This window comes from Zingiber officinale, chromosome 5A (genome assembly GCF_018446385.1).
Source record: "Zingiber officinale cultivar Zhangliang chromosome 5A, Zo_v1.1, whole genome shotgun sequence".
NCBI classification, from domain to species: domain Eukaryota; kingdom Viridiplantae; phylum Streptophyta; class Magnoliopsida; order Zingiberales; family Zingiberaceae; genus Zingiber; species Zingiber officinale.
In genome coordinates, this window is record NC_055994.1 from 66,156,297 (window position 1) to 66,168,967 (window position 12,671).

The window sequence follows — 12,671 nt, forward strand, 5'->3', positions numbered from 1 at the left end:
AAAAATCATGATCGTACCAATCAAACTTAGGTCGATTACACCAACAATCTTCTCCTTTTTGATGTGTGGCAATATATTTAAGTTAGGCACAAATAATAACTTTAAAAATTACATGCAATATGTAAACATGAAGCATAAAACCCAAGCTCCCCCTTAACATATGCTCTCAACCTTAATTTTCAAGTTTTGCACAAAATAGAGAAATAAAAGTTTCTAACTTAAGCCTTCCCATTTCTCCCCCTTTGACACCATAAAAATGATTGCAAAACAATCATGTATATAATAGCAGCAAATTTGCCCTAATTAAACCTAAGTTCAATATTCGAAAATGCAAGCAAACTGCTAAAAACTACAGTCACAAGTCGACGGCCAACTGTCGCAGTCGATTGGCATACTGCAAATCCGAATTTTAGCTTTTTGAAGTTAATTTCAGAAATGTATAAAAAATTCTAAAAATTTTAAAAATCATAAAATTTTGAAAACATATTTCTTATAATATCCTCTATCAAGGAAAATATATATATTTTCATGAAAAGTCAATGTATTTATAAAATTTTGACCAAAACTCAAAAACCTTGAAAACATGCAATTATATATCAATTTGAAACGTAGTTTTGCATTCATATGCTCCAAACTAGCTATATTATAGTAAATAAAATATAGAATAGTTTTCAAAATATTTAAAATATCCAACTATGATCTATGGACAAGATGTTCATTAATTAAACATTTGATTTTCCCATAGTTGGCCTATGATCACTAAAAATTGATACATTTCATAACTCATCAAAATGTCATAAGTATAAGTGAATTATTTGTATCATCCTATCATCTCACATCTATGTTTAGAAAATAATGCGAGTCATTGTAAGATGAAATAAAGGTAACTTCTACTTAGCCCTCTTTATCATGAATTTTATCAAAGCTAAGTGCTCCCCCTTAAGGTTTCAAGTCAACTATTTTTTCAAAGATTTGAATTATAATTTCAATGGTTGACTAACCTAAAATTCTCTAACCCTTGAGGATTGACTTTGGCACCCAATAGAAATTCTTTCTAATTGAATTAACCAAATATTCCTTAGGGATCCATTTTCTATCTATGGTCTTAATTTTTGATTACCCCTAATAAGTAGACAATGATAAGTCTTTTCATTGTTGGATTCATTGTATCTTAACCCATTTTTCTTAAAACTTATGCTTTGACTCCCAATGATCATATTCAGGTTTTGGACACAATTTCAAATTTTCTAAGGGTATTGGTAAGGTATTCTACCTTTTCCCTCAATTTCCTATTATCTTCTTCTAAACATGAATCATTCGAATTAGTAGAAAAAGCATGCATATCATTATCCCTAATAGGCATGGATTCTAATTTTTCCTTAAGCATGCAAATATCATTTTTTAAAGACTTATTTTTCCTTTTTACCTTGAACAAATCCCCATTTGTACTTTTAATAATCTTAATTAAAACATAAGGAGGAAGATTGTATACCTCACTTACCGAGACGTCCGAATCCAATGTTTGATCTCCCCCTTCACTTGAGCTCCCTTCTTCATCTTCATTTGAGCTCTTTCCTTCTTCATTTTCGGATGAGGTGGAGGCTACATCATCAATTTCCATTAGAGCAAAATGGAGCACATGTCATTCTTCTTCCTTTGATGAAGATGGATATGTTGGTTGCTACTCGGAATACCGTTCTAGTTCCCCTGTACAAAAATTTGTACAAGCATAGAACTATCCTAGCTACCCATGTGCTCTATTGAAGTTAAATTTGGATTGCAAATGATGCTTAACATTATTAATCCAAATTGTCCTTCAGAAGTTAAACTTGGATTGGAAACGATACTTAACATTTTTACTCCAAGTTTAACCGATGTGTTTGTAACGCCCGAAAATTTTCAAATTGATTTTAGAAATATTCTATTATTTTTCTGGAATTTTAGAATATTTTTATGGAATTTTTGAAATAGCAGAAGTAGCAAAATTAAATAAAAACGTAAAATAGCCTAAGCGGGAATTGAACCCGAGACCTATTAGACCATACGATTTATAGATGACTTTAGTAACCAAGGGGCCCATCAGGGGTGTGCTGAAAGAAGAGGAGAGGAATTTTATTTATGATCAAGTTGAGGTGTATTGATTCCTTAATATAAATAAGGAATTTAAGTGGGACTTTATGATTCTTGAACGGCAACTCACCCTCACACATCGCCCTCTCTCTCCTCCCGCACCTTCTCGGCATGCCAACCTCAAGAAACCAAGGGTTCCATCCCTAGGGTCGTAGGAGCACCTTCCGGCGACAACTCCGATACAAGGACGCTCCTCTCCGCGAGAAGAACGCGTAGACGTAAGAAGATCGTTGAAAAGATCTTCTTCTCCGAAAACCTAGCGATCGGATTGTAAGAAAACTTAGCTAGGATGTAAGTAACCCCTCACCTACAATATAAGTAGTTAATCGTGCGTTTTTATGCTTTTAGTCTAGCCACATGCATGATTATCAAGTTGAGGAGAGTCAGAGCACACCAAATACTCGATAAAATGACTCGTGTAGCTATATGATACAGTAGGAATTTTTATAGCTCAGTTAAATGCCATAGAAGCATTTTAAATAGCATGCTTAATCTTGTTTCAGTTATATAGGACTACGGTCCAATGGGTGGGCTCCTATAGTCGCCTCTAGGTTTAGATAACCTAGTTCTAGGTTTAGATAACCTAATCAGAACAAGACAGAATAAATTAAATTAAGAATCAGTATTTTACTTTATCAATGGCACTGTATTGGACTCTCAGTTGTCCTTGGGTTGGGCTCCCATAGTCGTCCCTGGGTTTATATAACCTAGTAACCCTATTGGATTCCGGACTAGCTACCTCGGGCCTAGTTAAGGATGCGCGCATAGCAAGTACAATTGTCGGGCCCATCAGCAGCATGATTATTATTTTTATCTATTTATGAAAATAGTTTTTAAAAACTTCACAAATCAGTTATGTGAATGCAACTCAGCTCAGTGTTAACCTAACATGAATTTTTAGCTTAGCTCATGTATCAGTTTAGTTTTCCCATTGATATAACAAATATCTTTATGTTCAGTATTTGATTGTCATGACTTATATGTCAATATGCCAGGTTTTAGCATCTTCAACATGATCATCAGCATGTATTTCAAATAGCATCCTTTGAAAGCATGATTCCTTCGATTACATGTTTTTGTGAGGTAGATGGTTCTTACTAAGCTCCCAAGCTTATAGTTTCCTTTTCCTTATACTGCAGATATAGGTAAAGGGAAGATGAATTAGCAGAGGCTGGAGGGCAATGCGACAAGATGTGTGTGAGAAGGAACTTCGAATAACGACCCTTGGAGACTAGCAAGTTAAAGGATTAGAACTCCTTATAGCTTATTTTTTCTGCTCCTTTTAAATGTCTAAATGTTATGAATTGTGAAAGTATGCACTAGGTTATGCCTAGACTTCTAGTTACCTTGAGGTTAGTCAGTAAATTATGAATTATGACATGCTTAGTAACAGTACAATGTTTATTAGTTGATACATTCGTGCTATACACGAAATTACTAAAATGCAGCAGAAATCAGAGCTCCAATCGATCAGCCGATCGATTGGAGGGTCCCCAATCGATCAGCCGATCGATTGGGAAATGATCTCCCGCGTACAGAAAGCTGATGAGTCGATCAGTTGATTGATCGACCATGGATCGATCAGCCGATCGATCGGGAATTGAATTTCCACGAACAAAGAGCTTCTGAATCGATCATCGGATCGATTGGCCAGACTGGATTGATCGACCGATCGATCCAGATGGGACTTCCGTACACAGTAGCACGCTGGATCGATCCGTGGATCGATTGGTATGTTCCAATCGATTGAGTCCCGATCTCAATCAATTAGGAAAGCCTGATTTTGGTTGAAATCTCTGATTTCAGTTCCGTGACCATACGGAGAGTTTAGATTCCATTCTTTAGTATATGTACGACAATGAAAAAGTATTTTGAACATAATTTACCAATTTTAATAGTCATTAGTAGAGTGAGATCTTAATTAGTTCAACTTTCCGCACTTTATAGTTCAGTTTAGCACAATGTAACCCCCGGCCTTACAGCTTAGTCCGTAGGAGGCAGGGCGTTACAGAGTGGTATCAGAGCAAGTTCCATACTTTCTCCACACACACATCAGCATTGAACCTGCAGCTTCCAAGTAAGAATATCTCTCACTTTATTTATGTTTCTTGCTTTCATGTTTATAGATAACCAAAGCATAGTCATATATGATAGCATCTAACAAGATAATAGTAGTTCTGTAAACATGATTGCATTAGTTATGTATGTCCTCTATTTCTCTAGAAAATGGTACGAGGACGCCCAACTAGAAAGACACCAGCTACTGAGCCCCAGCATGAGGCAGACAACTCAGTGCCTCCCCCAGACCTTACAGAGGTAGTGGCCTAGTTACAGAAGTAATTAGCTGAACAACAACAGGAGATAGCCACCCTACGGGCTAATCAGCAAAACACTCCCACTGCCACTCCAGAACCTAACTTAGCAACCCCGGTAGTGATAGAGGTTCCACCAGTCCAACCTACAACCCCAGTAGCCCCAGCAGTAGGGGCAAGAAGAGAAGCCTATTTGATCCAGTGGCAGAAGATCAAGCGAGAGAACTTCTCAGGCACCAGTGAACCATGGGATGCCCAAGCCTGGTTCAAAACACTGGAGAGTACGATGGAGCTTTTGGACTGGCTAGAGTATGAAAATGTGAAATGCGCCTCTTTCTGCCTGGCAGGAGACGCACATATGTGGTGGGAGAAAATTAAAGCGAAGCGCCCAGTGAACCAGATGACATGGGCCGACTTCGAAAGAGAATTCTTCGAGGAGTTCTTTCATATGTAGGTCACAAACCGCCACTATGACGAGTTCACTGAATTTCGCCAGGGCAACCTTCCAATCGAGGAGGCCGTGAAGAAATTCAACAGACTGGCTCGTCTATGCCCCGAATTAGTCAGCACTGAAAGAGAACGAGTCCGGTTGATGCTCAAAATGCTAAGGTCGTAAATAGCACTAAACGTAGCCAGTAGCGTCCGTAGGCTGCAAACCACTGAAAAACTAGTGAGTAGTGCTTTGATCACCGAGCATTACCAGAACAACATCAAGCAGCAGAAGCAAGCCCTCTCAAAGTCAAAAGGGCAAGGAGGCTCAGGTACTCAGAAACACTAGGGCCATAGTTCTAACTAGAAAGGGAACTCCAGCCACAAACGTAAACCAGGGAGTTACCCAAAAGGAGGACCAGCTAGTAAACAACCTAGTTATCCCAAGTGTTCTACTTGTGGGAAGTTCCACCCAGGAGTTTGTCGCAAGGGCACACGAGGATGCTTCGAATGTGGCCAGGAAGGGCATATGGCCAAACAATGCCCGAATAAGATCAACTTTCCCGCACCACAGCCGATGCAGTACGGAGGTAACCCAACACAGTTACACCAGATGCAGGCTGCTTTAGATGATCCACACATCAGTCAGGGTAGACTAGAAGCCTCCTCAGCCACGACGAACGCGAGGATCTACTCACTCACCAGAGAGGACGTAGCGAATGCCTCGATAGTTGTTACAGGTCAGATCAGTATTTTAAAGAAAAATGCAACTGTCTTATTCGATACTGGGGCAACCCATTCTTATATATCCAGGGCATTCACCGAAAAGCTAGCAATATCTCCAGAGGTACTTAGTGGTCAGTTTTTTACAACACTACCTTCAGGAGAAATCATGGCATCCACGCACTGGCTCTGAACAGTGCCAGTCATTATAGCGGATAGAGAGCTTTTTGGTGATCTGATAGTGTTAGATATGGCTGACTACGATGTCATCTTGGGAATAGACTTTCTGATTAAGTACGGTGCCTCCATAGAATGCCGTAAACAGAGAGTCGTATTCCAACCCGAAGCAGGAGTGCAGTTTGGGTACATCGGAGAACCAAAGAGGAAGGCTAAGAAGTTTCTCTCAGCTCTTGATTCAGGATGTACGGGATTCCTAGCACATGTAGTCAGTACCAGTCAGGACAAGGACCAAAAGCTAGAGGAGGTCCGAGTTGTATGTGACTACCCAGCCGTCTTCCCTGAGGAGTTACCAGGCCTAGCACCAGACAGGGAGATTGAATTTGAGATAGAACTTATCCCTGGTACAAATCCCATCTCCAAAGTACCCTACCGCATGGCTCCAGCAGAACTGAAGGAACTTCAGGAGCAACTACAGGAGCTGCTCGACAAGGGCTTCATACGCTCGAGTCACTCACCATGGGGAGAGCCTGTATTGTTCGTGAAAAAGAAGGACGGGAGCATGCGCCTATGTATAGACCACCGTGCACTAAACCAAGTCACGATTAAGAACATGTATCCTCTGCCTAGGATAGATGACTTGTTCGATCAGCTAAAGGGAGCAGCAGTGTTCTCTAAAATAGACCTAAGATCGGGATATCACCAGGTTAGAGTTAAAGAAGGGGATATACCCAAGACAGCTTTCAGGACTAGATACGTACATTATGAGTTCGTAGTCATGCCCTTTGGCGTGACGAATGCTCCAGCTACTTTCATGGACCTCATGAACAGAATATTCAGAGAATACTTAGATAAGTTTGTTATCATGTTCATCGACGACATTCTTATCTATTCCAGAACTCAGGAAGAACATGCAGGGCACCTGAAGATAGTACGCAGACTCTCCAGCAGAACCAGCTGTACGCCAAGTTCAGGAAATGTGAATTCTGGCTCAATCAAGTATTCTTTCTGGGTCATATCATCTCCAAGGATGGTGTTATGGTAGACCCCAGTAAGATAGAGGCTGTGAGTAACTGGAAAAGACCTAAGAACGCTAGTGAAATCAGAAGCTTTCTGGGACTAGCAGGCTATTACAGAAAATTTGTAAAGGATTTCTCCAGGATAACCTCCCCACTGGCAGCTCTCACCAGGAAGAATAGAAAATTTCAGTGGATAGAGGACTGTAAGAACAGCTTCATTGAGCTCAAAAGAAGATTGACCAGTGCACCCATTCTGACGCTACCAGAAAACACAGACAGCTTTGATATTTACAGTGATGCCTCTAAATTGGGACTAAGAGCAGTACTGATGCAAAATAGCAAGGTGATCGCCTACGCCTCCAGACAACTCAAGGACTATGAGAGGAACTACCCTACTCATGACCTTGAGCTTGCAGCAGTCATCTTCACCCTCAAAATTTGGAGGCATTACCTGTATGGAGCTCAGTGCAGAGTGTATACAGATCATCAGAGTCTGAAGTACTTCTTCACTCAGAAGGATCTGAATATGCGACAGCGTAGATGACTCGAGCTGGTCAAAGACAATGACATAGACATCCTCTACCACCCAAGAAAGGTCAATAAGGTGGCAGACGCACTTAGCAGGAAGTCCAGTGCCACCTTACTATCCCTAGCAGCCATGTCACCGCCCCTACAAAAAGAGATTATAGATTTTGGTCTCGAACTAATAGTTGGGCAACTCTCTACTATGACATTAGCATCTACCCTGCTTGGTGACATCTAGACAGCTCAGGATCGGGACCCTAAAATTTAGAAAATCAAGCAAGGGATAGCAGAATCAGAAAGTGGAGAGTTCAGAGTATCTGATAGTGGGGTACTGTATTTTGGTGATAGACTATGTGTTCTGGATCAGGAGGAACTACGGAGGACGATCCTAGATGAGGCTCACAGGACTCCTTATATGATGCATCCTGGTTCCACCAAGATGTACCGAGACCTAAAGAAACATTTTTGGTGGCCTAGGATGAAAAGAGACATCGCTAGATATGTCAGTACCTGTCTGACCTGTCAGAGGGTCAAGGCAGAACACCAGAGACCAGGAGGAGTTCTGCAGCCTATTCAAATTCCAGAATGGAAGTGGGAGGATATTTCTATGGATTTTATAGTGGGACTACCCAGGACCACGAATGGTTTTGATGCCATCTGGGTAATAGTCGACAGATTGACTAAATCAGTCCACTTCTTAGCTATCAGGATATCCTACTCCATGGAACAACTAGCTCAGCTATATCTCAAGGAGGTCGTCAGACTGCATGGAATTCCACGGACCATCATTTCGGACAGAGACAGTAGATTCACATCACACTACTGGGAGTGTGTACAGTCAGCGTTGGGCACCAGGTTAAAGTTTAGCACAACTTTCCATCCTCAGACAGATGGTCAGACGGAGCGGGTAAATCAGGTACTCGAAGATATGCTCCGAGCGTGTACCCTAGACTTCAAGGGAAGTTGGTGCAAATATATGAGTTTAGCAGAATTTGCATACAACAATAGCTATCAGGCCACTATCGGTATGACACCCTACAAGGCTCTCTACAGGCGGAGGTGTAGATCTCCAATATGCTGGTATGAAAGTGGTGAACAGAAAGAACTAGAACTTCAGACAGATCTAGTAGCAGATACCACAGCAGCTATACAGCAGATCCGCTACAGGATAGAGACAGCTCAGAGCCGCTAGAAAAGCTATGCTGATACACAGCGTCGACCCTTAGAGTTTTCAGTTGGGGATACAATATTCCTCCGAGTGGCTCCCATGAAGGGAGTAATGTGTTTTGGGAAGAAGGGCAAATTAAGTCCCAGATATCTGGGACCATACCTTATCACTAGAAGAGTTGGCAAGGTAGCATATGAGCTATAGCTACCCCAGGAGATGTCAGCTATCCATAACGTATTTCACATCTCAATGCTGAAGAAGCATATCCCAGATGCCACCCAGGTGATTGAGCCACAGTCGGTACAAGTCCACGAAGACCTTAGCTATGACAGTCGGCCTATTCAGATAATAGACCGAGCAGTCAAGAAATTGCGGAACAAGGAGGTACCATTAGTAAAAGTCATTTGGCAAAATCACACAACAGAAGAGGCAACTTGGGAGACAGAAGCTAGTATGAGACGGAAGTATCCAGAATTATTTTAAGTTCAAGGACGAACTTTTTATAAGGTATGGGGGATTGTAACGCCCGAAAATTCTCAAATTGATTTTAGAAATATTCTATTATTTTTCTGGAATTTTAGAATATTTTTATGGAATTTTTGGAATAATAGAAGTAGCAAAATTAAATAAAAACGTAAAATAGCGTAAGCAGGAATTAAACCCGAAACCTATTAGACCCTACAATTTATAGATGACTTTAGTAACCAAGGGGCCCCAGCAGGGGTGTGCTGAAAGAAGAGGAGAGGAATTTTATTTATGATCAAGTTGCGGTGTATTGATTCCTTAATATAAATAAGGAATTTAAGTGGAAGTTTATGATTCTTGAACGACAACTCACCCTCACACGTCGCCCTCTCTCTCCTCCCGCACTTTCTCGTAGTACCACTCAACCTTATTGTCATGTTGGACTAAGTCCATCTGCAGGATTTACATGGCAGTACTTATGAGCTCCTCAAGGGGACATCATCAACCTAGATCACTAGGACACAGTTTCATTCTTAATCAACAACACACCATATAAATAATATCATTTCCCAACTTATCGGGCCTATTGATTTAACGAACTAAATCTCACCCTTTGATAAATTAAAGAAATAAATATTAAGTATACATGCTTATTATTATATCATGATTAAGAGTACGCACATCCATAATAACAGAGGTCTTGTTCTTTTTTACAATAAGTATAAAAAGAACAACCTCAAATGATCCTGTTCAATACACTCAGAGTGTACTAGTATAATTTTATAGTCAAGATAAACTAATACCAAATTATACTACAACCATTCCAATGGTTTGCCCCATTCCATCTTGGTTGTAAGCAACTATTTATAATTTATAAGGAACTGATAACATGATCTTCTGTGTGACACCACACATCATGTTATCTTCAATATAAATTAAATGAACAACTACATTTAGCATATAAATGTATACATTTGACCAATGTGATTCTTATTTCAAAATAAATGTTTATACAAAAAGTTAGACTTTTAGTATATACTCTAAGAGGATAATCCCATGTTGCTTTTAGGTTTTTGACCTTCTTCCCTTTTTCTTTTGACTTCTTCTTCTCTTCTTTCTTCTTTTCTTCTTTCTTCTTTAATAGGGGGCATTCATTTCTCATGTGTCCTTCTCCTTGGTAATTGTAGCAAATGACCTTCCTAGTTCTACTCTTGCCCTTGAACTTTTCCTAGCATGAGATTTATTAGATGAAAAATTTTAAATGCTCTTCTCATTTTTCTTACCATATACGCCTCTTGATCGCTATCCATTTAGGTGCTTGATTCTTCGGAGTTGGAAGATGGTGGAGATAAAGATTTCTTCTTCTTCTTCCCCTTTCCCTTGTTTGCCAAAAGGGCTACTCCTCTTGATCTATAAGTTTCTCCATCTAGCCCTTCATCTCGTGTCTCATGAAGCTCCATAGTTGAAAAGAATCCATCTAGAGAACTCTTCTCTAGATCCTTTGAAATGTAGAATGAATCTACAATGGAGCTCCAAGTTGTAGTTCTTGGGAAAGCATTGATGACTTTCATCAAGATATCTCGGTTTGAAAATTTCTCACCTACACTTGTTTGTTCATTCAAAATTTCTTTAATCCTTGCATGAGGTATTGATACCTTTTCTCCTTTTTCGAGTTTGATATTGTTGAGTTGAGTTCAGAGAAGATCCCTTCTTGCTAGTTTTACTTATGATGTTCCTTCATGAAGCTCCACTAGCTTTTCCCATAGTTCCTTGGCGCTTGAGTAGTTTCCAACCCTTATTACTTCTTGTTAGGGAAGGACATTTAGTAGATGATGTAAGGCCTTTGAGTTTGCTAGATGCTCTTCCCTTTGCTTCTTGTTCCATCTTATTTTCTCTAATATCTCATTGTTTCGATCCCTAGGCATTTTGAAACCATTTTCCATGATTAGCAAAATATCAAAATTGATTTCAAAAAAATATTTTCATTCTCTTTTTCCATCAAGAGAATTCTCCTTCGAATTTAGGTGGATGAATGCTTGAGTCGGCCATTTTGATGAATTACTCTTCTTGGTGATTAGTCTGTTAAAGGGTGTCCTTTCTCTGATACCACTTGTAGGGGATCGGTGGTCGGCTAGAAGGGGGTTGAATAGCTAGGTCACCCCTAACTCGATTTTTTCTCTACAAGGTTAGTTTGTGCAAGCGGAAATGAAACTTAAATAATAAAAGCAATAAGTAAGAACAAAAATGCTAACATGATTCCTTTACGTGGTTTGGAGATTACTTGCTCCTACTCTATGGCATGTCCATAAGGTGGACGAACCCTTGATCCTTCGGTGGATCAGTCCTCGATAATCTCCGGCTAGAGATTACTCCTTCTTAGTGGAGTACAACCTCTCACAAAGCACTCTTCTTCTTTTATAAGATGGAAATTAAGAGTAGGAAGAAGAGTATGGCTTGGAAGCTTTGGACAATGACAAAGGAGTGATTCAACAATAATCAGTAACATCTTTCATGCCCGAAAGCTTCCCTTAAATAAGAGGAGATGAGTTGAACAACAAATCAACTCATCTCGGCACTAGTCGATTGACACTTCCATTAGTCGACTGGTGCTACCGTTGGAGGTAGCCAGCGGCTATTTCGTGTTAGTGAGAGCCCTAGAGCCAATCATATGATGATTGTTATATGGATTCGATGTATCATATTCCTATATATATATATAAAGGTATTTCTTTATGGTTATTATACTTACTTGTATTGGTGCCAAATAACTGAGTATAATAGCGTCTTTAAGTTGAAGGTTCTTATCTATATCAATCGATTGGTTGAATTGATGATGAGATGATATAGAAAACACTACTCTTAATCATTCCTAGTCAAGCATTAACATTCAAGGACAATGTTAATGCGATGAGACTAGCATGTAGGTCAACTCGATGACTTGATCTCACAAGTCATGGATATTAGATATCAAGTTGACACATGGGTATGCATTGGAGAATGTATACTGAATGACCCGTCATAAGAAAGTATCATGGATCGTTATATGAGTGTCATATACTTTCTCATGTGACTATTAGTATGACTATCAGTCCTTGGACTTGAAGTCACCATGGTTCCCTACATAAGTAGTTGCATACTTTAGTTTCGTTAAACGTCACCCGTAAATGGGTAAACTATAAAGGCGACTACTGGGTATGTAACAAATTATGTGGAGAGATGTGAGTGATGTAGATGGGATCTATCCCTCCTATATAACGGGAGTGACATCATGATTCTCGATAGAGTGAGACCACTAAGTGCATGGTCATGCCCAAATAGGTCAAAATGAGATATTGAGATCATTTGATTAGAGTGAGTCTACTTGGAGTTCAAGACATAAATTGATTAGAGGATGATACGGTCTATGCCTCAATTGATCAATTTAGATGTCAATGATAAAAGGACATTGTCACATATTGTGAGAGTCATAATTAGTAGTCACAATGGTGATGTTGGGTCTCAACATTCTTGTAACTTGGATAGTAATGATGTGTTGCTAGATACCGCTCATTACTTATGTTTCTAAATGGGTTTAGGAGCATTGCCAACGTTACAAGAACCTATAGGTTCACACACAAAAGGCAGTTAGATGGAGATTAGGTTCATATGATGGACCAAGAGGATTAGGTTCATGTGATGAACCAAATTGGATTAAAAGTAATCCAAATTAGACTAATTGAGTTG